Raw genomic sequence first — 27,711 nt, 5'->3', positions numbered from 1 at the left:
TTATATGTTGATGACATGCTGATTACAGGTGACGATCCGGAGCATATTTCTCATGTGAAGAAGCAACTCAGTGAGCAATTTCAGATGTCAGACTTGGGTCCTCTCAGTTATTTCTTAGGGATTGAGGTTTTGCAATCTACAAAGGGCTACTATCTTTCTTAATCTAAGTACATACTAGATCTTGTTGCTCGTTCTGGACTTAGTGATTACCGCAGAGCTGCGACACCTATGGAACTTAACTTGAAACTTCGTCCTAGTGATGGTAAACCTTTGGAGGATCCCTCTCGATATAGGCATATTGTTGGTAGCCTTGTCTATCTCACTGTTACTAGACCTGATATTGCTCATGCAGTTCATATCTTGAGTCAGTTTGTCAGTGCTCCTACCTCGGTTCATTATGGCCATTTACTTCGTGTGCTGAGATACCTAAGGGGGACATCTTCTCAATGTTTGTTCTATGCTCGTGATAGTCCACTTCACCTTCATGCCTATTCAGACGCCACTTGGGCGAGTGACCCCATCAATCGGCATTCGGTTACGGGCTATTGTATTTTTCTTGGTTCTTCTCCTATTGCGTGGAAGTCCAAGAAGCAGGCAGCTGTATCCCGGTCTAGTACAGAGGCAGAGCTTCGAGCTCTGGCCACCACTACTTCGGAGATTATATGGTTGCGATGGCTGTTAGCTGACTTTGGTATCTCTTGTGATGGTCCCACGCCTCTTCTCTGTGATAATACTAGCGTCATACAGATTGCACATGATCCTGTGAAGCATGAACTCACAAAGCATATTGGTGTTGATGCCTCGTTCACTCGGTCTCATTGTCATCAGAAAACAATTGATCTTCAGTATGTGCCCTCGGAACTGCAAGTGGCAGATTTCTTCACAAAGGCACAAACTCAAGAACAACATTGGTTTAACATGCTCAAACTCAATGCTTCAGATCCTCCGCTTCCACCTTGAGTTTGAAGGGGGGTGTTAAGGCCCATAGTGTAAGGCCCATGTGGCCCATATTACCTTCTCCTATATATCTACAAGTGACAGTGCTCTCTCCCTCTGCTCCCGATGGCTCTCTCCTTCGATCTCTCCAATGTAAGTTACACTTTGCACCTCATAATCAATTTACTATTATCTGAGTCATCTCTCTTTCAATTTCCTGCACCCTGTCCAACAACATATGTAATGCATATGCTTAGTTAGGTAAGGAGATAAATCATGCAAGTCCTAAACAATAGTACAATACATGACGTCAAAACAGCTATCATGAGTAGTACAACTCAACTACAAACATTCTATGAAAGCTGCTTCAGTCCTGTAAAAACTTATGCAACCTGCTGCAGCTCTACCTGACAAATTGGTTATATTCTAATTCTAATTAGAATCTCAAGGTCCTTGATTAGGCCCATATGTTTGACAAATTTTTTTTGTTATACTGGGAATCTTGGAACTTTGAAGGTTGTTGGATATACATATACTATATGCACTTAATGCTTGTATTGGGTTCATTTGATCATGAATTCGATAGGACCATTCCCAGGATCTCATTCTGATCGCCTTTCTTGAATTTTTAGGCAACACATATCAAAGAAGAAAGCTCATCTAAGTTTTGCTTAAATGTTCTTTTATTTTATTGGCTTGTTTCTTTAATCTTCTTTAAGTAGCTTTTAGTACGATCTTCTAACAATCTTACTGGGTCAAATGGTTCTATGAACATTAGCATGATTGTGGATCAAGCCTCAAGTTCAACCAAGGTTTATTGGCCTTCTCTATATTGCATTATTTTGGTATTTTTTTCATTGCATTGCATGATTCCATTATTTATGTATGGTGACATGCGTTTTCCCCCTCTGGTTACATCGGAGTATGGTTTTACTATTATATTATATTATGAATTTTGTGAAGTGATGGTTCCTATAATAATCTTTATCTACTATAGGATGGAAAGTGTTGGTGTATATGTGAGCCCGTGTATAGAGGCCCCATCTAGAGGCACATGTATAGGAATTATATATACCTACCCTTCTAGGGTTTGGAGGAATACATCCATTATTCTCTCCTACAGAAAGCTCCCTCTGACCTTTGTTTTTGCAGGGTTAAAAGACCAGATTTACTAACCAAATGGCGAGTAAAAGGTGGAGTGCTTCTCATCGGGTATTCATCGTTTAGGAACTTATCCCTTGGAAAGCATGTGAAGGACAAAAATGTTGCAAACGAAATTACTTATGCTTTGCAGGTAACATTCCATGTTTCTTGCTATTGTTTTGTCATTGTTCCAAGCTCTTATGTTGCTGTTAGATGGTTTTTTTCTGGTTACTCTGAAGTTTCAAATAATATCATGCTTTTATGGTAATATGACATGCATTACAAGTTAGCTGTGGGGTTTTGACACTGTTCATTGTACCACCAGTGTGGGCCAGACATTCTTGTGTGTGATGAAGCACATATGATAAAGAATCGGAGGGCTGACATTACACTGGCTCTGAAACAAGGACACAGAGAAGAATTGCGTTAACTGGATCTCCATTGCAGAATAATTTGATGGAATATTATTGTGTAAGAAGCAGTGCATCCCTACTGTTTTGTTTGCTTATTTGTCCAGTTACTGACATTATCATGATGTTATACTAGTGGTTTGGCAATGAATTTGGTTTAATCTTGTGAGCAGATGGTTGATTTTGTCAGGGAAGGCTTTCTTGGGAGTAGCCATGAATTTCGAAACAGGTAAATGAATGCTCTACTATACATGCACTGTAATTTATTGGAATTTGGAATAATAAGTCATGTATTATCAGGTTCCAGAACCCCATTGAAAATGGGCAACACACAAATTCAACATCAGACGATGTAAAGATCATGAACAAACGATCACACATTTTGTTTGAACAACTGAAAGGTTTTGTCCAGCGGAGGAGCATGAATGTTGTGAAGAATGATCTACCACCTAAGAAGGTTTTTGTTATTACTGTAAAGCTATCTCAGCTGCAGAAAAAGCTATACAGAAGATTCTTGGATGTTCATGGTTTCTCAAGTAGTGGTTATTCAGAAAAATCTCACAGTTCCTTCTTTGCCAAGTACCAAACATTAGCCCAGGTATGATGACCCTGGATCTTTGTGCTGTTTCTTGGATAAAAACAAGGTGGAATTGCTGTCTAGTTGTTTTTACTTGAGTGGAGCTGTAGCAAAGATAGCTGCCTGTGCTTTATGGTTTCCTTAAGGTCTCAATCTATACCATAATACCAACTACAGCTGATCCCATGATTGTATATGAGTACAGGGAGAGATCAATAATTCTTTTTAGAAAGAACATTTTTGTTTCGGCATTATTGCCATCCATAGCATATTAATTTTTATTTATTTGTCAAATTAACCTCGACCATTATAATTTGGATCCATTGTAACTAACTGTTGGAGGTACTTTCTTTTTCTATAATTGATGCGATAATTTCTACCCTTGAGGTTAAAAGTGGAGGCTTCTTTTTCTTTACCAATTACTAAGATAATTTCACTATTTTGAAATGTAGGTATGGAATCATCCAGGGCTCCTCCAGATGGCTAAAGAACAGAGAGGAAATTTGCGTCGCGAGGATGCCGTTGAGAACTTTATGATGGATGAGAGTTCAAGTGATGATAATACTGAAACATACTTGCCTAATGAAGGTAATTTCTTATATCATGTTTTTTATAATACTCACCATAGTTTGGCCAATCTGCAAAGTGTACTTTGTGTTATCATTTGAACTTTTGAAGCCCCTATGACATAGACACCTGCTCTAAACTTTATTATTATTTTGACAGAGAAGCAGAAGGATAGAGCTGATCAGCAGTCCAAGAAAAGCAACTTTGTGAATGAGGTACTAAACTTTATCAAGCACACAATATTCGAAACTAACATTCTATAGTACTCCATGGGATTTCATGCACAATTTTTCTATTGTATCTAGCTGTGTACTAGACATCTTTCTGGTTTCTATGTATGTGCCATAATGGAGAATTAATAAATTAATCCAAAATCAGTGTGCCAATAAATACTTATGCGGTGGAATACTGTGTATGACACACTAAGCGTTTGGTTTTGATTACGCCTTTTCCTTTTTATTGTAGGAAAGTAACTGGTGGGAGGAACTTATAGATAAGAATACTTATATGGAGGCAGATTATAGTGGCAAAATGATTTTGCTCCTTGATATCCTATCAAAAAGTTCTGAATTGGGTGACAAGGTATTGGTGTTTAGCCAGAGCTTGACCACTCTTGATTTAGTGGAGTTTTATCTGTCAAAATTGCAAATCAAAGGAAAAGAAGGCAAATGTTGGAAGCGAGGGAAGGATTGGTATAGGTATGATTCCACAGTTGATTTTGTGTTGTACACAAGAACATTGCAGTTGCTGGTGTGGTAGCTTCTCAAGTATCTGTTTTCTTTTGGTTCTTATACTTTGTGTCTACATGCTCATGAGTAGGGGGTGGTAAAGGGCTTACAAATTTAGACTAAAAACTACTCCCTCCATTCACAGATGATAGTCCTATTTCATCTTGGTGCAATGACCAAGGAGGAGGACTTTGCTTATCATCTCATTAATTACAACTCCTTGATTTCGATGTTATCTATACATACACCAATCTTTTTTCTAGAAAAATTACTCTGCACAGAAATCTAACAGTCATCTCTACTATTTCCTAGATCTTAACTCAAATAGGACTATCAAAAGAGAAGAATTTGATTTTGAAAATATGACTATCAAAAGAGAATGGAGGGAGTATAAGGATTGGGCTCAAAAAGGGCTGGGCTCATATTTTATATATTTTTGAGGTAAGTATGATTAAGGGAGAGTTGAATTTAGTCATTGCATTAGGGCCATGATCTATTACCACCCGTAATCATGATATAAACTGTGCATAACCTACTGCTTCAACAAGATCCTTGAGCTAAGGCTTTGTATGCAACTACTTCCATGGCCTTCCAATACTATGATGTTTGTTCCTGTAAACTCAAAATGTAGGTCTTAGGAAAAGCCCATCGGGAATTGGACCGTGATTCTGAAAGTGGTATTTCTTTCCAATTCAGTGGGAATGAAACCATTGTGAAACCTGAAAGATCTGCAATTTGGTTATTTCCAGGATACTGTTATCACTTTGGCACTATCCGCTTTGTTTAGCTCTGTAGTGCTAGGAGTTATTAATCTGTCATTATAAATAATGTGGAAAACATAAATGCAGCAAAAGGACTTCAAGTAGGGACTAGGAAATCTGCAATCGTGTCATACTCCTTGAACCAAAAGCATCTATATTTTTATCTTAGCTCTTCTAGGTATTCCAGTGTTCTGGTCAGTGAGTATGCCTTTTATGATTCCAGACCTTCTCACGTTCCTTTTTCCTAGGGCAAACTGTCATCTCTTTGGAATATTCAGTAGTTCTAGCATCATGACAGTATAATCTTTTAATGCAATAATGGGCATAACAAAAGGCTTGGATACAATCATTGTTGTTGTTGATACGTATTTCTGCAAAGACTTTTTATTCTTGGCATTTGTTTTTACTAGAGTTGTTATGACTGTCTGATTTTGCAAATATCATATATCCATATCATGCTGAACAGGCTTGATGGGAGCACTCCGTCTTCTGATCGACAGAATCTTGTGGAGATGTTTAACGACCCTGAAAATGCAAGAGTAAAATGCACGTTGATATCAACTCGTGCTGGATCTCTGGGCATTAACCTTCATGCTGCAAATCGTGTTGTTCTTCTGGATGGATCCTGGAATCCAACACATGATCTGCAAGCAATTTATCGTGTTTGGAGGCAAGAACTTGTCACCTGAGTTGCTCATCAGTTGCACTTACATGCGATTATTTATTTATTCAGTGGGAATATTCTTTCTAGGTATGGCCAGACCAAACCTGTATATGCTTACCGCCTAATGGCACATCGAACAATGGAAGAGAAAATATATAAGCGGCAGGTAATTTTGTATATTTCTTCTTCTGGTCTGGAGTTCTCATTTTGAATTATCCAAGCTATTCTCTTGTACCTGGTAGATAAAGGTCCATCCTTGTTTGAAAAATTACTCATCTTAATTGAGTATTAATAGGTGACAAAAGAAGGCCTCGCGGCAAGGGTGGTGGATAGACAGCAAGTTTCAAGAACAATCTCCAAAGAAGAGATGTTGCATCTTTTTGAATTTGGTGAAGAGGAATTAATGGAACAGAATGAGAACGGTTCTACAACCGTGATTGAGAAGCCATCCACTTCCAACACTATTGAAACTTCCGAACCTGTACCTGTGGACAGGCTCATGCTGAACCTACTCAGTGAACAAACTCGGTAATGCTCATCCTATGACTTTCCTTCTGAATACTAGATTTTTGGTTTTTTATCTAATCGGAATGTCTTGTCTGTTTATTTCCTCGCTCTTTATTGCCTTGCAGCTTATATACAGATATTTTAACATGAATGTGTGCTCTCTGGTTTTGACTATGTAACTGTGCTAAGCTGCTGCTTGTTGGGTAACATCTTCTTGGAATTTACAGGTGGATTGCAGGTTACCATGAACATGAAGCTCTCCTCCAAGAAAATGAAGAAGAAAGGCTTACAAAGGAGGAACAAGACATGGCCTTGTTAGAGTGGGAGGTTTTGAGGAATGCAGTACGTGATCCCGATAGAAAATCAAACATGACTAAGGTTCCAATAGATCCCAACCTTGTGCGGCCAGTTAAGGCTGCTTCAAGAAGCCGGCAGCTGCAGCAACCTAAGCTTAACTCAAACAACCAAAAGAAGTGCAACAACTTAACGCACTTACTGAAAGAAGCCATGGCACGAAAGCAGGGTGCACGGCAACCTGTGGTGAATGTGGCCAGGAGATTTGTTGGGAGACACTAAATAGAGATGGTAGGTCGAGATGATGATGGAAGGCCCAGGTCAATGTGGCATTTCAGAAATAGATTCATTTTGTTCTTTTGTAAATGCTAACTTCAGGTAGTGTGTATACATTGCGTATGCAGGATTACTAGCGTATTATAGGGAAAAAAAGTAGAGAAGAAATTAGCTTTTGTGCTCAACATGGTAAACGCAGCACTTGCAATTGAACTTCCACACGACTGATGAAATATAGTTTTGGCAACATTACCGTCGTTGTGCACTTAATTCTCATTCTCAATTCATTCTCTTCTTGTGTTCAGTAGTCTTCAGCATTAATTGAGCCGAGCTGGCTGTCTAAATTTGTACTTCATTTTGCTCTCTGCTTAGCAATCTTCGGTTTTGTCAGAGTCGTCTCCTATATGGAGGTTGCAGTGAGGTCCGTGACTTCTTGTTACTTATGTTTAAAACGGAGGGAGTAGAAATCATTAATAATTGTTGGTTTATATTAAAGTCAACTCAGTTTGAAACAGTTACATATGTATTTTTTTTAAAAGCCAACAGTTACGTACTCCCTCCGTTACAAATTATAAGTCATTCTAAGAATTTTGGAGAGTCAAACCATCTCAAAATTTGATCAAAATTGTAGAGAGAAATATAAAGATTTTTGACATCAAATAAGTACACTATGAAAATATAGCTAACAAATAATTTAATAATATTTAATTGGTATCATAAATATTATTATTTTGTTATATAAATTTGGTCAAATTTAAAAAAAATTGACTCTTCAAAATTCTTAGAATGATTTATAATTTGAAACTGAGGGAGTATGTGATTGCGCCCTAACCGCCATGCGCGTCCAAGAAACACGTTTGCGGTTTGCCTCACGAGCTTGATGCCGAACAGCCCAACCTTTACGTTCTCCAGGACTGCTGTTTATCAAAATATCTAGCCTCACAACCAAACAGCGGGAGTTTCGTTGATGCCTTCGCCAGCGCCTTCCACATCCACGCCGGCGGATGGATCCACGGGCCCCGGCGGCCCGGCGGCACCAGCGGATTCAACTCAATGCGGCTGGTACGGGAAACTACCTCCTCTTTCTATGCCGCTTCAATTTGATTCCGCAAGAATTCGGGCCAGTTTGCGCGAATGCCGTGGATATGGAAAATCTCAATTTCAGTTCATAGAGATCAATACAAACACTGAACCACAGATCCATGAACATGGAGTTCAAGTTTTGTCAATTTGCATAGCTACATAGCGTACATAGTTTAGTGAACTAGATAACGGCCGATACAAGCGCACAGCTGCATGGCTAATTTTGTCATAAACTTAATTGTAGCTTCCTGGAACAGCTAGAGCACCATTAACACTACTACTACTGCTGCAGATAAGCAGTTTTTACATCACTGGGAAACCCAGATTTATTGAATTACTAATTATAGGCATTTTTAGAAGATCTCCTTGTAGACGATGTTTTTCGCCATTCCTTCGCCTGGGCACTCTTCGTCGGCAATCATGATCTTCAGGCCATCCCTGTTTGTGACTCTGGAGACCGCAACATAGAGCTGCCCATGGGTGAATACCTGCTTAGGCAGATAGAGGCCAACTTTGTCCAGAGACTGTCCTTGGCTCTTGTTGATCGTCATCGCAAAGCACACGGAGAGAGGGAACTGCTTTCTTTTCAGCACAAACGGCCACCTGGGCTCTAACTGTGACATGATGATCTGAGGGATGCACACCTTGTGTCCTGTGCATGGTCCAGACATGATCTGCGCTTCGATGACTTTTTCCCCAAGTCTTGTGATAACCATTCTGGTACCATTGCACAGCCCTGCATTTTGGTTAATGTTACGAAGAAGCATCACCGGCAGGCCAACTTTGAGCTTAAGCTGGTGATTTGGAATTCCTGGGTGCCTTATGGTATCAAGGAATTCCCTAGGGTATTGTAGCTCCATGTCACGGTTATAAGACATTGATTTGGATACACTGTTACAGCTCAAGTAACTTATTGTATCACCTTGAATTTGATCCATAATATACTCATTGATCTCATTGACATTCTCATTTGTTGTACACAGTATTGCTCTTTGGTCTAGGAACTGCTGCTTGCAGCAATTGTCTTGCAGGCTTGGATAGATGCTTTCAATGATTTTTGCTTTTGGATCATCTCCTTTTTGTAGCAACAGGTCATTGGGGATAGTAACCCATTCGTCATCTAATGAAACTGTGTCTCCATTTCCAATTTGTAGTATCCACTCTGCAAACTCCGCAGTCTTCTGTTGCTGTGTTTGATTGGTGGACAAAGAATTTAGTCGCATATTTTTTGTCAAATGGAATACCTCAAAATGTTGCCACAGGTAAGAGCGTTTAATTGATGCATTTATAATGTGCTCCCTTCTCCCATTTTTCACGACAGGGAGGGTTTGCCGGAAGTCCCCTCCAAGAACAACCGTCATCCCACCAAAGGGCTTTTTATAACTATTCGCATGTTTGAACCTCAGAATGTCCCTTAGGCTCTTGTCCAGTGCCTCAAAGCAGTTTCTGTCTGCCATTGGAGCTTCATCCCAAAGTATTAGTGATGTCTTCACTAACAGATCTGCCACAGGTGAACCTTGTGCAATGTAGCATGTCGATTCATCTGTTAGGTTCAATGGAATCTTGAATGCAGAGTGTGCGGTTTTACCTCCTTGAAGCAGAAGAGCCGCGATGCCACTGGATGCAACTGCAAGTACTATCTTTCCCTCTGATCGTAGCCTCGTTGTGACTGCTTTCCAAATGTATGTCTTACCTGTCCCACCATAGCCATCCACAAATATTAGCTTTCCTAATGATTGGTCCACTGATTTAATTATTTCATCAAAGGCCTTCTTCTGTTCTGTGTTTAGATTGTTTAGTATTTGCAGGTGCTCGTCTTTCAACTTGTTTTTGTCACAGTTCATTTCTGCATTTATAAGCCTGTTTTCAGTGTCACTTAACTTTACCATATCTGGTAGGTCTATTTCAGGGTACTCCTTCAATGACTTTCCAGCTTGCCCCATGAGCTTCTCAATCTCCATTAATGCATATGTTCTTCTACTGGAAGGCGTGACACAGAAGTTCCAAGTTTGCGGTTGCTGTACGTCTTCAGAGAGTGCTTCCCAGTTGGATTCCCACACCCTCTTAGGGTCAGTAATCTCACAGTGGCATAGAATAGTCGTAAACAATTGCCGTAATTGCATCCCAGACGCCCAGTTGGATGCTTCCTTAATGCACTCAATCCACTCGTTATCATCATTCAGAAATCCCAACGCATGACATGCTGACTTGTATGAAGGGTGCACAACTCCATTCACAGTCCTGATATCATCAAATGATGTGCAACCCTTTGCAGTGTTGAGAAGCATTCTGAGATAATACCTTTCTCCACTTGCAGCGTGGGCATTGTAGATCCTGCCAATTTTATTACCACATCTTCGTCTTGCCCAATACTTTTCCTTTTTATGCCATACCCATTTGGTCGGGAACTCAGAGTATGTTAACTCCCTGGCATCTTCATGCTTTTTGTTTGCTTCCATCCACTCTGTAAACATGGTGAGCCCTGAACTCGGCCGTTTTACGATTTCCTCCAGGTTTGTTGAGTCGGGAAAAGTCACCTCTTGCTCATTCTCCTTGTGGAACTGTAGCCTCTGAACGGCTGGTTCTTGGTAGTGTATATTAAACCTGAATATTCTCCAACAAGCTTCAAGTGGTGTTATGTATCTGCCTCCTAGGTACATTTTAATCTCATCGTTGGTCTTTGACAGTCCTTTTTCTGCAACTACTGCTGTTGCTTGGTCTTCTTTATTGTGGATGCCTTTGAATAGGTATTTGATTGATCTAGACCGGGTGAACCACTCCACATTAATATGTGATTGGAACTTGACCAGGAGATCTTTGTTGTATGGGACAACAAATGCATTGTTCATCATGACTCCCTCCTTTGTTATATGTCGTCCTTCATCTCGTCTTCTGTATATCGGGAAGTCTTTTTCATCAATGGTAGTCTGATCACATAAACTTTTTGGGAAATATTTAGTGCATCTATGGTTCACCATGCATGGTGACTTTGGATTCGCTTCTCCACATGGTCCATGCATCATAAATTTTTTGACGGCTTCAAATGTTTCTGGGTCCTCGTCCTTTTCGGGGATCTCAGCACATATCATTTCATCAATTTCTGATGGCTTGAGGTAGCTCTCATTTTTAGAAAGGAAGATTAGTATATGGGCATGTGGGAGTCCCCTCTTCTGGAATTCTATTGTATAGATAACTGCATGTCGATTAAATGTGTTAGCAAATGAACAACACTATGAAATATTATAAACTTCTATTACTAATGAATGAGGTTCCAACACACTTACTTGCTTTAGTCTTTCCAAAATGTTGTCTTTTTTTAATATCTGTCATCAACTCCTTTAGTTTTATCATGAATACTCGAACTACAATATCAGGGCGTTCTGATGGTTGCTGGTTGCCGGCTTCGTCTAGCATACACTGGATCTCTGGCCACTTAGGATTGCACGTGAACGTTAAAAACAAATCTGGGTATCCAGCCCAACGACATACTGCCATTGCGTCTTGGTAATTTTGCTCTTTGTACCTGGGACTTCCTGGGTAACTTGCTGGGAGTACTATCCTCCTCCCTACTTTCTCTGTTCTTGTATCTCCTTTTCTGACTGCATCTCTTAATCCACTGTAAAGTTCTGTTCTTAGGGCTCCCTGGTTATTCCTTATCCAGTCAAGCCTATGTTGTTCAATGCATGTATAGACATCAACCAGGAACTGCATCGACAGATTTCCACTCATTAGCATCAGCATTGACTGATTCGAACGCTGTTGGAGGCGATATGCATAGTATTCCAACATGCTGATGTATTTCTTGCTGTCGCTTGTGCCCTTTTCTTTGTATTCTATGCCAGGTCTAAAACCATCTTCTCCATATGGGAAGAGTAATGGGTACTGCATGGCCATAAATTTTGGATGGATTTCAGATACCCTTTTGGGTCTCATATCTTTGTACTCAAGAACAATATCGCGTCCATAACTTTCTGTGGCTGGATCTTTGACTATCAAAGCAGCAACTTCTGATGCAGATGGCATGTTGTCTTTCCTCCCATCTTGCTCCCTATTGCTAAGTAGTCGAAGAGTTAAATTATGGTAGTCACGATTTTCAAATCTATCCCGTGCCATTCGGAATGACTGTGCAAGTTTATTGTTCTCATTGAGCATTGTTAGCAGGCCCATGATAATACTTTCATCTAATGGGGCACTGCATTCACCAGATCTTGACACTTCAACCCTATTCTGGATCTCATTATTTGTATCATAGATGTACAATTGTTGGAAGCGAGGCTTGTTGCCCTCTTTAGGTAGCAAAGTTCCTATGTGGTGGTAGTTCTGGCCTTTCAGTCTAAAAACATAAGGTCCACGCCCTTTATTTACAGTTTTATCTATCATTCCTCCCATTGATGTGAATGCAAACATGGAGTTGTAAGATCTAATATTCTGTAGGTAGTTTGCTGTTCTTTCCCCCCCATCTCTTGTCAATAAACTTGTAATATAGCTTGGTGGTTCTTTTAGTGGTGGCAAGGTGACCTTCCCTTGCAAGCAACATAGGCCAAAGGATGATCCTGAACCTCTGCTAGTTTTTGTATTCTCAGCGTGCCACATAATTGCATGGCAATGTTTGCAGATGCATGTTGGCCCTCCAAAGTTCCATATCTTGCTAGCACCATTATTGTCATTGCTTCTTTCACATGTATTGATCCTAGTACGCTTTCTGCTCCTCTTGAGTTGGATTTGTTCTTTCCTCTTCATTCTTGCTGTTTTTGCTAATTGTCTTGACCGTCTCAGTTTCACCATCTGGTTGTCTGTTAGCACACTGATGACAAATGATGATTCCCTTTCATCTCTATCTGATTCCCTTTCATCTCTATCTGTTTGAGTATGCTTTATGTCCCTCTTGAGTTGAAGAAGTTCGTTCACCTTCATCTGAGATATTAATTCGGACGTCCATATCTTGCTAGCACCATTATTGGCGTTGCTTCTTTCACTTATATTGATCCTAGTACTTTCTGTTTTCCTCTTGAGTTGGATCTGTTCTTTCCTTTTCATTCTTTCTGCTTTTGCTAATTGTCTAAACTGTCTCAGTCTCATCAACAGGTCATCCATTGGGTCGTTGATGACACCTGATGATTCCCTTTCATCTCTGTCAGTTTGAGTACGGAGTTGTTCGTTCATCTTCATCTGAGATATTCTTATCAATTCGGTTGTCCACTTTGCTTCCATAGTTCCATGTTTTACCTTTTATGCCCCCTTGACCCTGAGGTACCCTTTCTTCTGATGGGTTACTTGTATACTGATCTTTTTTTATTGATTTTTCTGATCTTTTTGGTCTGCTTCAGTTGAAGTCGGGGATCTTTCTTCAAGTGTGCTTCTATTACTCACTCTCTTTTCTGGTTCTATTTTTTTTTTGGTATCATTGTGCATCTCTTTCCTGAAAAGGAAGCGGCAATTCAACGGATCATCAAAAGAAAAATAATATACAAGATAAGCAAAAACATCTAATTTGCATGGTATATCTTTCGGCTAAAGAAATCACTAGTAATTTTGAGTAGCATGAATCAAATCAACAATCTGAGTAGAGCAATTCAATACTCTGGAAAATAATCAACAGTCGACAGCGTTCTGCTGATCTACTATTGAAGCCTATGAATCTAGCACGGTTCTTCTCAAGTGACGAGCAGACTAAATTAGTGATGAGGCTTCTCATAATCTTAAAATTTTGGGCTACCATCTTGCCTAGTTGAGTTATCTTTGCAAGTCTTTGTGATGCCATTGACTAATTTAGCTTCAACCATTTGTCCCACTACAGCACAGCGATGATGTACTGACGGGGTTGGAGATCCGGTAGTCTAGGGACCTAGAAATTTCAGTGGGTGCCAAGAGCGCGTGGTCCCAATACGAGTATTCAAAGAGCCTTTTCTTGTTTCAAGACTCTACTTTTCTAACTAGATGCTGTTGGAAGGGGAAAAACACTATTGGGAACGTAGAAAGTAAGTGCAGACCAGATTTGCTCCAGGATCTGAGTCCCAGCCAATGTACACGAAAGCTTTGAAAGAAAAACAGTTTCTGGAACCACGATGGGTAATATATGTGCTAGATGATAGTGTGGAGAGCCTAGTTATTTGCAAAGGAACGTGGCTTCATGCAGTATTGCAGTGGATCATGAAGGTGTTGGAGAGATTGCCTTCAGCTGTTCTGATTCCGTTCCTCCGTATGAAGCAGCATGCACGCCCTTAAAACACTTGGAAGCTGAGGATATCTGACGAACAAAGATAGAGCAAGATGACTTCATGAGGGGAACAATGTTTGTAATGGGAAACTTAGGTATAAGACTGGTACCTGCTGGTTTCTTCTCCGAGGCTGTGTCAACACCGAGTTATTTGAGCATAGGTTTTCTGTTTTGTTGGATGAGGACTGCACACTGCTCTCTGAATCTGGTGTTGAATGTTTTCACAGCAGTTGACGCATTGATCCTTCGCCAAGCGCCCAAGCCACACTGAAGGGGACGACTGCAGACTTGAGGCAATCTACCAGGATGCAAGAGGGGCGTTTACTGTACTTAGCGGAGCATGTCCATCTCATAGAGATTCTCAGCTAGCTATGCAAGCTCACCTCTCAACCGTGCTTCACAGGCTGACAAGCACGCACTGTCCTAGAAGCTCCTTGGATTCTTTCTGCACTGTATCTGCGTGAGGGTGAGATTCTCACTTCTTCACCTTCAGGTCTAGTCTTGTCCGACCTTTTGCCTGCGTCCGGTGTCTGGTCTCTAGTGTAGTGCGAGCCCATACCGGCTTGTGGGGAGCTTTTTTTAACAGTCTGTTATTATGAGCATCTATCTTTCTTCTCCCTTGACAGGATAATTTTTTGGAATTTATTCAGACTTCAACGAGTCCACTGCTCTTTCTTTCCTCTTCAGTTACCTTCTGGTTTTCTCTTCAAGATTGCTTCTCTCACTCAATCTTTTTTACTAGCTATATGTCTTTTTTTAATGCCATTCCGGGCGGCGCGAATCGACCTCCGGTAGCCGTGCCCCGTGCGAGCTCTGGCTGAGGTTCGACAGCCAAGGTCCGGCGGGCAGGCGGGTGTGGAGAGTTGCACCGAGGCGGCGAGGCTCATCAGTTTTAATTCCACGCCACGGCACTTTGGCACCGTTCTTTCGGCAATTCGGCCCAAGCCATGTGGCATTGGCGCATTGCGACGCAGCGTATGGCAACATGACCTTTGGTGCCATTTTCTGAAAAAATATATGCGTTGCAGGTTGAGTCTTGTCCGACCTTTTTCCTGCGTCAGTGTCAGTGGCGCAGCGCGAGCCCATGCCCCTGGTCTAGTCGAGTGGTATGTGCCTTGTTTGGTTGCTTCTAGGCAGGGCCGACTCATGGTTTTCAACGATCCTAGAGCCAGCTAGACACTATGGATTTTTTATACCCTCTACGATAATGTGGTGATACTTAAAAAAGAGTTTCGAAATCAGTGAATAGGTATCAATCTCCCAGAGCTACTGTGTACAGAATGGACATCATAGCTATCAAATGTGTTTGGAATCCATATCAAATAAAATAGTATTGATTTTAGTTTTTCCTCTTTTCAGGTTTGAGACAAGCTGTGAGCGGCAGTTGGTGAGGAGAGCTGACAAAGACAATGAAATAATTTTTAATAAAATTGGCACTTGCACAAGTTCTTGCCCCACTCCATATTTTCTTAGCATCGTTTGAAATAAGTATTGTCTTCCACTGTGAAAAGTAATGCCTCAATCTTCTCTCTCACCTTTCTTAGCATCACTCAATCCTCACATTATGGAGGGTCTTATGCCAAATATGTTTCATTTAAGACGCTAATTAGAAGGAAGATAGAAATTTTAATAATATAATTAATTCATGCGGAAGTCCAGAAGACCTGGCTGCGTGCCTCGCTGCTGCTTGTATACTCCGAAATGTAAGATTTTGGGCCCCTCTGCTCGATGGGCCCTGGGGCGTTGCCCTGGCTGCCCACCCTTGAGTCGGTCCCGCTTCTATGAATCATAGAGCATGTAAGCCGAGAAATTTTTTTTCCATGTGTAAAGTTTAGAATGAAGTATATTTACAAAACCTCTTCAGAAATGAGTATAGTTTTTCGTGATAAATCTAATAACGGTAATTAATTAATGATTGGCTACAGTGATGCTACAGAGTGGTTCGGGCCGCCGGAGCGTAATACCCTACGTCCACTGGGAGATGTATTGTTCTTGGTGGTGTGTATCAACCTATCCTCTGCTGGCCTTAGTTCTTGCGCCGCCTGAGGTTTTCTAGGGGCGCTCCCTCCTTTTATAGATCAAGGGGGAGCGGTTACATAGAACGTTGATGCCCCGACAGGTGGGCCCAACGTGACTGTGGCTCAGTGGTAGCGAATCTTTCCTCTGAAAAGCGTACTGCTGCTCCTCTGACACAGGGGGGTCTTCTCTTGTCCCGTCAGCTAGGTGCCCGTTGGAGTAGCGTAGCTTGCGGCGTGACCTGCTGAGGCTATTATGCAGCGTCATAAAGGGCGAAGCCGAGCCGTCGTATCCATCTGTTACGGCAGCCTGGCAGACGCGGCGTGGGCGGCGCCAGTGCCCCCACTACCTTGGTAATACGCGATCAATAGTGTCCCCTGGCTAGTCAAACGCCTCGGCTTCTGCTATATCAATGCGGACGTCCACCTACCGCAATGAATGCGAAGGTAGGTGGACCTCAATACGGAGACCAAGGGCCTCATACACGTGTCGGCCCCGGACCATCCTGAGGCGGGACGTCGAAACCTTCCCTTGGAGGGGGGTCCGATTGCTATGCTGGGGGTCCGGGACCCTATGAGGGGTCCGGGACCCCGCGGGGGTCCGGACTCCTCGGGGGGTCCGGAGCCCTGGCTGCTTGCGCTTGAGCGCCTGTCTCTCCCCGGACCTTCCCCGGCCGTGGAACGGGACCGGACCATTGTCGGGAGGACAGGACTTCGGACCGCAGGGGTCCGGCTGTCTAGTTGTAGTCAAGGATGACTACTAAGGCTCTTGCCTAGACACAGCAAGAGGGGGTACCCCAGTTCTGGGGGTACCGACAGTGGCCCCCGGGCCCACCTCGGGAGAGGTACGAACCCGCGGGTGGGGCCACCACCGTGATGTGTTCCTACGCAACTTGATTGCGTTGGTGTGCTCTTGGAGAGTGCGGGCATCCCGGACCCCTGAGGCCGGTATGCCTGTTGCCAGGTTTAGGTACTAGAGCGCTCTCCATGGGGCGACGAAGGTGTAGGCTTAGGGTACGGAACCAAGCTAAGCGGCTACACTGACTTCGGATCGCTCAGGGAGCAAGCACCACTTCCCGGACCCGGCTTTTGTCGACCGTGGCGAGCGGTCTCCGCCGGAGCGGGCCACCGGAGTGGACTTGGAGCGACCGTGGCGAGCGGTCTCCGCCGGAGCGGGCCACCGGAGTGGACTTGGAGCGACCGTGGCGAGCGGTCTCCGCCGGAGCGGGCCACCGGAGTGGACTTGGAGCGACCGTGGCGAGCGGTCTCCGCCGGAGCGGGCCACCGGAGTGGACTTGGAGCGACCGTGGCGAGCGGTCTCCGCCGGAGCGGGCCACCGGAGTGGACTTGGAGCGACCGTGGCGAGCGGTCTCCGCCGGAGCGGGCCACCGGAGTGGACTTGGAGCGACCGTGGCGAGCGGTCTCCGTCGGAGCGGGCCACCGGAGTGGACTTGGAGCGACCGTTGCTGACAATCCGATGAAGCATGTTACCGGACCTCATAGTAAGGTGCAAAGAAACCAAGCCTTATACTAGAAGAGAGCCCGGGACCTCTAAAGACAGCAGTCCTGGATACTAGAGTACTTGTAACAGGGTAGTGAAGTACGTAAACTTAGGGTACATTACCAGGCTAAGCCACGCGGAGCTTCTCTACCCCAGGATACAAATACCTCTTCTCCAGAGCAGGTCCTTAGGGGTCCGGACTGCCTTCCAGCTAGAAGGGGTGTCTTCACCTGACCACAAGCCAGCAACTTAACTTGGATTGTTAGCAACAAGGGAAACTCCGGTCAAGAGGAAAGAATAGTTAAACCAAGGCGAATAGATGTAATCAGGGTGGAGCCTAGGTAAAACTGAGAAAGAGAGTCTCCTTTATTATTGTGGTTGTCACGGTATACATCGGAGGTCGGGATTACGAGGTCGGACCTCCACCGCTCCGGACCGCTTTTGCCTGTTTGTGTGATAGGGCCAGAGGTCGGGTTTACAAGGTCGGACCTTGACCGCTCTGGACACACACGTAGACGCCACGCTATTACAAAGGAGGAATTCTCTTAGTCTTTTCTTAGGAGTAACCTACGGCTGCATGCTATACAGCGTGTTCTTCGGAGGTGAAGGCGCCCTGGACGTGCCTAAACCGCATCATCCAGCATCACCTCGGGAGCTCGGGGGACCCCTTCTTGCCTAAGAGCTGTCACATGCTTACATGGCATGGGACTAATTCTTTGGCTTTGAATGGAAGAGGCCCCCTCCCCCTGCCGTCGCCGTTGGAAACCAGAGCGCTTGCGCAGCAGATGGACCGGCGCGACGCGTGGAGAAGTGCGGTCGTTCGCCGGCTTGTCCTTGGTGCTAGCGCCAGGGGCCCCCGCACGAGGAGGCGGGGTCCTGTCTGCAGCAGCGCCGAGCAACGCTGAGGCGGATCTCCGGCGCTGGAGACGGCAGGACGACACGGTCCACTTCCTCCGGGATGGCCGTCGGCTCCAGGCTCCATGTTGAGAGGAAGCCTTGAGCCGACACCATGCCACCGCAGAGGAGGTGTGGCCGTTGCTTGAGAGAAAACCTTGAGTCGACGTAGGGGCAGCTGCGCCCAGCGGCGCCTCCGCTGTGCGCCGCTACGCCGGCTCCGAGGTGTCGCAGTGGCGACGCACAGCAGGCGTCGTTGTCGTGCGCCGCCGCACCGAGGGCGTTGCTGCGCCGGTGCCAAGACAGGTGGAGTGAGTGTGGCCCTGCCTTCCTTCATCTTCTCGCTCGTCGTTGCAGAGGATGAACACGGCCCAGAAGCCCGAAGATCCAGCCAACGCCTGTCCTCCCCACGGACGACGCCAAAATGTCGTGGGGATTCTAGGGGTACCCACAGCCGGGTGGCGGAACGCACCCGCCTATTCCCAGTGAGGGAGTACTCGGGGAAGTACTAGGCGATGGGGCTGGATCTACACTGAGAAAGGGGACTCAAGAACACACGATTTAGAGTGGTTCGGGCCGCCGGAGCGTAATACCCTACGTCCACTGGGAGATGTATTGTTCTTAGTGGTGTGTATCAACCTATCCTCTGCTGGCCTTAGTTCTTGCGCCGCCTGAGGTTTTCTAGGGGCGCTCCCTCCTTTTATAGATCAAGGGGGAGCGGTTACATAGAACGTTGATGCCCCGACAGGTGGGCCCAACGTGACTATGGCTCAGTGGTAGCGAATCTTTCCTCTGAAAAGCGTACTGCTGCTCCTCTGACACAGGGGGGTCTTCTCTTGTCCCGTCAGCTAGGTGCCCGTTGGAGTAGCGTAGCTTGCGGCGTGACCTGCTGAGGCTATTATGCAGCGTCATAAAGGGCGAAGCCGAGCCGTCGTATCCATCTGTTACGGCAGCCTGGCAGACGCGGCGTGGGCGGCGCCAGCGCCCCCACTACCTTGGTAATACGCGATCAATAGTGTCCCTTGGCTAGTCAAACGCCTCGGCTTCTGCTATATCAATGCGGACGTCCACCTACCGCAATGAATGCGAAGGTAGGTGGACCTCAATACGGAGACCAAGGGCCTCATACACGTGTCGGCCCCGGACCATCCTGAGGCGGGACGTCGAAACCTTCCCTTGGAGGGGGGTCCGATTGCTATGCTGGGGGTCCGGGACCCTATGAGGGGTCCGGGACCCCGCGGGGGTCCGGACTCCTCGGGGGTCCGGAGCCCTGGCTGCTTGCGTTTGAGCGCCTGTCTCTCCCCGGACCTTCCCCGGCCGTGGAACGGGACCGGACCATTGTCGGGAGGACAGGACTTCGGACCGCAGGGGTCCGGCTGTCTAGTTGTAGTCAAGGATGACTACTAAGGCTCTTGCCTAGACACAGCAAGAGGGGGTACCCCAGTTCTGGGGTACCGACATCGATCTTATCAAAGACCATACCCTGAAAATTACGATTATGTTGCATATCCTCAAGGGTTTAAAATTCCTGAATTTATTAAATTCACTGGTGATGATAGTAGAACTACATTGAAGCATATTGGTCAATTTATTATACAATGTGGTGAAGCTAGAACTAATGACATTTACAAATTGAAATTATTTCCTTTATCTCTATCGGGTGCTGCATTTACTTGGTTTATTTTATTGCCACCCAATTCAGTTTTTACTTTTGCTGATCTAGAGCAGAAATTCCATGATTATTTCTTTACTGGTGAAACTGAATTGAGATTTTCACATCTTTCATCGGTTAAACAAAAAATACATGAAGTTGTTTCTGAGTATAATAGAAGATTTGGAGATACTAGAAACCGATGATATAGTTTAACAATTTCTGATAGAGATTTGGCTGATCTAGCTTTTGCTGGTTTACTTGATTTTCATAAAGCAAAGCTAGAGGGACAAGAATTTCTAGATGTTAGTCAAGTACTACAAAAAGCTCTGGCTAATGAAAGCCGAGCTAAAGAAGCTAGAGATTCTCAAAAGTCCAACGAAAAACCTAATCCTCCTGTTTATGTGCTTGGGTGTGATTCCAATTGTTCGGACGATGAATGTAAAAATGTTTATACCGCTGAATTTGTTTGGCCCTCCAATGATAAACTTTGCGTGTGCGGTTCTCTTAAGCCGATTCATAAAGATCGGCAGGAAAGATTTACTTTTGATGTATCCAAATGCGAGAGAATATTTGATGAATTGTATAAGAATGGATATATCAAAATGTCGCATGTCATACCGCCGCTTGAAGAATTAAAGCGGCGAGCTTATTGCAAATTTCATAATACTTTATCTCATGCGACTAATGATTGTAATATGCTTCGGAGACAGATTCAATCGGCTGTTAATGAAGGCCGAGTAATTGTTCAACAAATGAAAGTGGATCAGAATCCTTTTCCTGCACATACATATGTGCTTGAGTTGAGTAATCCCAAAGTGTTAATTCAGCCGAATCAAGCCAAGTCAACAAGATGGAAAAATATAATTATCGGTGAAGAGAGATTTGAGCCCTCGAAATCTCACCAGAAAGCTCTAGCGAAGAAGATCCCTGAAGATTTATTGAAGGATTCAACGCTCGGGGGGCAAGAACAGAAAAAGGGCGCCAGGTCTGCTCAGACCGGTCTGACCGGTCAGGAAACCGGTCTGACCGGTCACTCTGGGAGTTCTGGAAAAAATCCAGAAACAATAAGGAAAAAGAAAGGCCGAGTTTTAAAGAACTCTTGGCCAAACATGAGAAGAAATGAGTCGTCCAGAAGCAGAAGGGACGGCCAGATAAGGTTAAGGATACAAAGCCATCATCGTCTCAAGTGCAATTGAGTTTGAGCCAAGGTAATTTATTTAATGGGCCGATTGCGCTTTGGTATTATTGGTATCCTTGTTATATGCCTTTGGATTATAGTAGGATGCACATGCAGTCATATTATATTCATTATCCTCCTATATATCTAAGTTTTGCTTCGCAAAGACTGATTAGCGATAATCTGGTCAAAAGGGACACTGATTGCAGCAAGGAGTGTGAGAAGAACATAAAACAAGATTTAAAATATCTACAGCCGAGGTGGTGTCCCTCAGGTTTGTCTCACACTCAAAAGAGGAGGTTGCAAAGGATGCGCAAGAAAGAGTCCATGGAACAGCAACCGGAGGTTGTACCAGCAAAGTCGGCAACCATGAAGCCGGTATGGAGGCCCAAGCAAGTTGTTTTGTCGTCAGCTTGAAGAAGAAGCAAGATATGGCCGATAAATTATTATTGCCCTTAGCACAAAATATAGCCGATGTATTCATCGCCCTTAGACAATTTTGGTCCAGAAGAGTGTTCTTTGGCACGCAAGCTTTGCCAAAGAATAGGGGGACATATGTTGACGACCAAAATTGGCATTAGACAATACAGACCGGTCAGACGCTGTAGTCGGTCCGGCAACAACCGACCGTTCTGACCGGTAGGGTCGACCGGTCTGACCGGTCCAAGTGGAATCCGAGTACAACTAGGGATTTTAATAGATTTAGATCTTGTAATAGGATTTCTTGCGGGATAAGTCCACCCCACCCTATAAATATAAAGGGTCACAGCCGATTAGGAAATCCAATCGAAACAAAATCAATACAAACTCTACTTTTTATCCTCTTCTTCAAACCCTAGCTTTTCCAACCCCATCTGCTGTTCTTCCTTCGTCTCCGCGATGTTTGAAGGCGTTCTAGGTGGCCTGCCGATCCTAGAACAACCATACGTGCGCATACCCTGACGGGCCCCTCCCAGGTTCGCGTTCATCGGCCGTCGCCGATTCTCACCGGCGACCGGTCTGACCGCTCCACGCAGGGAGAGCTGCATCGAGCTCTTTTTCGCGCCGCACGATCTAGTGCGTTCGTGTGTTGACCGAGATTTGCGTTAACACAAAGCTTGCCTTTTCTTTTGATCACCTGGCTCTGGCTTGTTTGTTTTTCATGGACTGTACAAGCTGCCCCCTCTTTGCAAGTGTATGGGTAGTCAGGTGGATTTTAAGGACGGCCACTGGGATAAGGAGCAGAAAAACTACATAGGACCTCCAGCTCTAGCGGCCTTGGATTCTCCAGGTGGCAGAGTTTAAATTACTACTTTTAACTATTACTAGTCAAAGTTTGAATAACCCTATAAACTATAGTTTGGTTTTTTCTACCCGTAAACTATGCTCTTTGGCACAAATTACCTTTTAATATAATTTATCTTTTTTCATTTCTCTATTGGAGTTTTAAGTTAAAATTTTATAAGATGATAGTATATATCATAACACATGTTAGAGGAAAATACATCATAATGTTTATCATTATTTTGATAGACTAAGATATTTAACAATAAATTAAGCATTGGAGTTCAAAATTGTATGAAAATATCTATAAAAATATTTTTTAATATGCATTATGATGTATACTGCTATCTTGTAAAATTTGAAATTAAAATTTAGCTCGTGTATGGAGAAAAAAAGACAAATTATATTATGATTTAAAATGAACTATAGTACTATTGTTTTAGAGGTAAACTATTAAAAGAAGTAAATTGGACTTTTTTTACTCGAGTGCTTAAGTGCTTTGAATGGTTCGCACCTGCGAGCACTTCGCCTGCCGCCTGCCGCCTGCCGCTGCGTTTGCTTCGTCAGGGCCTCCATCCCATCTATTATCGACGAGTCCAAACCCTTTCGTGCTGGTCTCAGGCCCTGTTTAGTTCCCACTCTGTAAACGCAAAAAAGTGCAAAGGAATTTTACTAATTTGGAGTACTAAATAAAGTCTATTTACAAAACTTTTTGCATGGTTGGGCTGTAAATCGCGAGACGAATCTAATGAGCCTACTTAATCCATGATTTCCAACAGTAATGCTACAGTAACCATCTGCTAATTATTGATTAATCATGGATTAATTAGCATCATTAGATTCGTCTCGCGATTTACAACCCATCTGTGTAAAAAGTTTTACAAATAGACTTCATTTAGTACTTCAAATTATCTAGATTCCTTTGCAAAAAATTTTTGCGTTTACACCCATCGGATCTAAACAGGGCCTCACTATCTGTGTGACTTTGGGAACCTCTGCTGAGTGTTGGGAACTGCATACTAGGTGATGGGTGGCTGATAAATGGCAGGAACTTCAATGCATTACTGCAATCATAATTTTGTACAAAGGTGAAAGAATCTTGATCACGCGATGTCGTAGCCTAGAGGGGGGTGAATTGGCGTTTCTTCAAAATTTGGCGCTTAATCCCTGCTGGGACTGCCTAGACCGGTCAGACCGGTCTATGCAGGCAGACAGCCCAGTCAGCAGAAGCAAGTTCCCTCTCGAGCTTGAACCTATAACAAACTTGGAATATGTGTCTTGCAGAGTTTTTTAACAATATAAACAAGTCCCTACACACAAGTAGAGCACACCCAAGTAGATCGAGCGGAAGCACAACTCAAACTCAAAACTATGAATGCAAGGTAAGTAAATCAAACCGAAATAGAGATGATGCAATGAAGACACGATGATTTGTTTGACCGAAGTTCGGATTCACCCCGTGCACCCACATGTGAATCCTACTCTCCGTTGAGGAAGCTCGTAGTGACCCCAAGGTCAAGCTATCTCCTCTTCTCCACTATATGACCATGCGCCCTCTTGGCACACGATCGAAGTCGCAACAAACTTGCCGCTGCTCACCACAACTTTGGGAGCTAGCCGGCGACGCCTAGCCGTCTAGGAGCCGATGCTCCAAGAGTAACAAATGCTTCAATCGAGTTGGCCGACGCAACCTCAAGTGCTCAAAGCTTGGGATGTTTTTCTCTTGCTCAAATGACTCTCAAGGAATGGATTCACTCAACCCAACACAAAGATTCACCTTGAATCAAGCAACTCTCACAAAGAGAGGTTGGGGAGGACTCTCCAAGTGCTCACAAGGCTCTAAAGATGTTCTGAAATGTTCTAGTATCAGCACCCACGAATGGGTGAAGTCATGGGGTATAAATACCCCTTCTCACAAAACTAGCCGTTGCCCTGTCAGTGTTAGACCGGTCAGACCGGTCCCCCAGACCGGTCAGACCGGTCGGTTTTGAAAACTAACCGTTGGAGGCTCACCCTGCTCAGACCGGTCAGACCGGTCCCTCTCTGTTTTCTGCAGTTAGCTCTCACTCCTTAGGCTAAACTCTCTAGGGACTGGTTTGAGCACTTTTGGTATTGTCTAACCTACTGATGTTGCATCCCTCTTAATAGTACGGCATACATATACTCAAGTGCATAAAAGAAATATACAATTTCAATTTCCACAATTACTTGAGCTTCTTCATAATATGATCATGCCGACTTTTCTTCGATCAATACCGTGAGGGCATCAACATCTTCTTTCTATTGAGCATACCTGCTTTGAGCTAGTGACTTTGAATCTTTGTATTGCATAGGAATGAAATCCACCTTGATTCACAAGTCACCTTCTTTTCTTGAATAATGACACTCTTCAACATAGAGCTCTCCATGACTCTAGGATCTCCGGCCTTTGACCCGTATCGGTTTCTTTGCTCCCCCCCCCAAGCCGTCGCTTGCGTAGCCTCTTGAAACATGCCTCTCGGTCCTCTACCTTTATCCTAACCGTCCATCTTGAACTCATATTGATTTGTGTCATGCATGAATTCTTCACTGTCAATTTGAATTCTCAATTTAATCTTATATGCAAGCCTTCCAATTTGAGACATCATATATGTATCAACTCATGTCTCATTCTCTTTTGCCTTGCTTGCTTGCATCTTAAGTTAACATCCATTTATCACATGTGACAGGATCTTCTATATTTGAGACTATGCATAAGCATATCACGTCTCATTCACAAAATCTTTACTTGTCACTTTGAATCCCATCATAGATCGAAACAAGCCTTCGCAAATATTAGAGCCTTTATATCAATCATGAATACTTTGCTGTGTTTTTCTTTTCTTGTTTTGCTTGTCACATACACATTATATCAACGGGATAAACACGCTTGCTTGCAATACTTGAGCTATCTCTTTTAATACACATTTCATAATTAAATACTTGTTCATAATCTCATACAAACAAGTTAGTCCTTTAATCGTGATGTCAATCAATGCTCCAAAACCCACTAGGGCCTAGATGCTCTTTCAATCTCCCCCTTTTTGGTGATTGATGACAACCCGATTAAAGCTTACAAAAAAGATATTCAATAAAGCTTTTGAATTCTCAAATTTAGTTAGAGCTTCCCCTCAATATGTGTATATGAATCGAATTCAACACAAGTTGGCCTCACATGCCAAAATACACATATTGAGCACAAATGAGACTCCCCCTAAATCTCAGCATCCGTGGGGTGCAACAGGTGTGTGTGAACAACATAAATAAATCCGTGATGCAATATGTCATGTAACGCACACAAGCAAACACGAGCAGTGCTGCTGCCACAGACCGGTCAAACCGGTCCCTGGGACCGGTCAGACCGGTCCACACCAGCTAGCACGCACTTGGACCGGTCAAACCGGTCCCCTCTGACCGGTCAGACCGGTCAGAGACTGCCAGAACAGCCCAAGGCTGAAACAAAAGACATCACATTACTCAAAAAATTTCACACTATCATAAACATTTCTTATGTATTTAAAACATGATAAATACACCCAATAGCATTCAATACAAGTGTTCTCATGTCCGCACAAATCCTTAATACGAAAGAGATGGATATGATTTTACAAGATGAGACAAGAATATCCAAACATATCCAAATCATGATGTCCATACATCCATCATCCATACATGATATATAAAAAGAGCTAGATGACACAAGATGATCTCAAGATGATACAAGAACTAGATGATACAAGATGTTCTCAAGATACATATCCCATCTACTCTCAAGATGTCACACACACAAACACAAAGATAAGCTTTAATCCTCCAAACTTCTCTCCTTTGTCATCCATCAACAAAAAGCGTATAAGAGAAGAAGAGTGTGCTGCCAATCTGAAGTCACTGCCCACCTGTAGAGAATCCACCAGTACTGCTCGGATAAGCAAAGAGTGAGTCACTCCAGCTAGCCACTGTCGCCTCAACTGAGTCAAGAGCTAGAGAAAGTGAAGCTATAGTCCCTGCATATCCCATATCTGGTGAAGAAGAAGTCCCTCCAAGATCAAAGTGAAGTGAAGGGGTTGCAGAAACTATAGGAAACGTCGCCGACGACCCTGGAACTGTCGACGAACTGACATGTGTCCCAAACTGAGGTCCTGCACTGAACGGTGGAAACGGCCCCATGAAACTGGAAGTGAATGGCGGGGGCCCCGAGTATGGTCCAGCGAACTGAGATCCCACAAACTATCCTGCGAACGTCTGTGGGCCTGTGGTGAAAAGCTGTGGACCTGGACGGAACTGTGGTGCAAAAAGTGGAGATTCGTGTCCGAACTGCTGAGCAGAAGACGATCCACCTGGCTGACTTTCCTGACCAAAGAATATCTGCTCGCCCAGATGGTCATACTGCCCAAAATCCATCCCCTGGAAGCTCTCAATCATCTGGTCAAGTGAGGGGATCTCTGCTGCCTCAAGCTCTGGTGAGATAGGCGAGAGAGGTGGCTGGAGCTGCATGGCAGTGTACATCCTCTTCTGATTATCCCTCAGCTTCTTGTTGTTCTTTCTCTCCCTCTCCTGATTAACCAGAATGTCTCTCTGGTTCTTGATCATGCCTACAAATGTCCTGAACATCCGCCTAAAGGAAGAGGAAGACCTACGAGGGGAAACATCTCTACCCTCATGAGGCACAAAGCCTCCAGCTGGCTCCTCCTGCTGAGGCACGTCCTGAGCGTGCTGCTGTGCATCTGCATCCTGATCAGGTAGTGGACCCTAATCCTCCTGATCCTCCTCCTGAACCTCGTCATATCTGCCCTCAGAAGGAACTCTCACATGCTTAGGATGTTTGATCCTAAGCGGCTCATGCTTCATGTCCATCCCAAAATTTCTCCTGGTGACTTTCAGTATCACCCTCATGATATACGGTGCATAGCCACATGTCTTCAAGGGAGTCTCAGAAATATGCTTGATTTCCTCCCAAATAAAGTCACCAATACTGAAGTCACCACCTCGAGGGTCTGGCTGCATCATGCTCATAAGATTCTTGGCA

The 27,711-nt window shown here is 44.0% G+C and overlaps 1 long non-coding RNA gene and 1 pseudogene across 4 annotated transcripts; both read left to right on the top strand.

Annotated features, from left to right (window-relative positions):
- Positions 1 to 7,133, top strand: part of LOC120687232 — a 43,781-nt pseudogene extending 36,648 nt beyond the window's left edge.
- Positions 7,134 to 7,720: 587 nt separating this feature from the next.
- Positions 7,721 to 14,853, top strand: LOC120689750. Of its 4 annotated transcripts, none has more exons than XR_005681426.1 (3): positions 7,721 to 7,925; positions 9,101 to 14,258; positions 14,391 to 14,853. It is a non-coding gene; the product is annotated as an uncharacterized LOC120689750 (long non-coding RNA). The 4 variants fall into 4 exon arrangements; XR_005681428.1 differs by having other exon boundaries at positions 7,721 to 9,628; positions 9,845 to 14,258; positions 14,394 to 14,853; XR_005681427.1 differs by having other exon boundaries at positions 7,721 to 9,628; positions 9,845 to 14,258.
- The last annotated feature ends 12,858 nt before the right edge of the window (positions 14,854 to 27,711 follow it).

This window comes from Panicum virgatum, chromosome 9N (genome assembly GCF_016808335.1).
Source record: "Panicum virgatum strain AP13 chromosome 9N, P.virgatum_v5, whole genome shotgun sequence".
NCBI classification, from domain to species: Eukaryota; Viridiplantae; Streptophyta; class Magnoliopsida; order Poales; family Poaceae; genus Panicum; species Panicum virgatum.
This window is presented reverse-complemented; position numbering and strand designations above follow the sequence as displayed.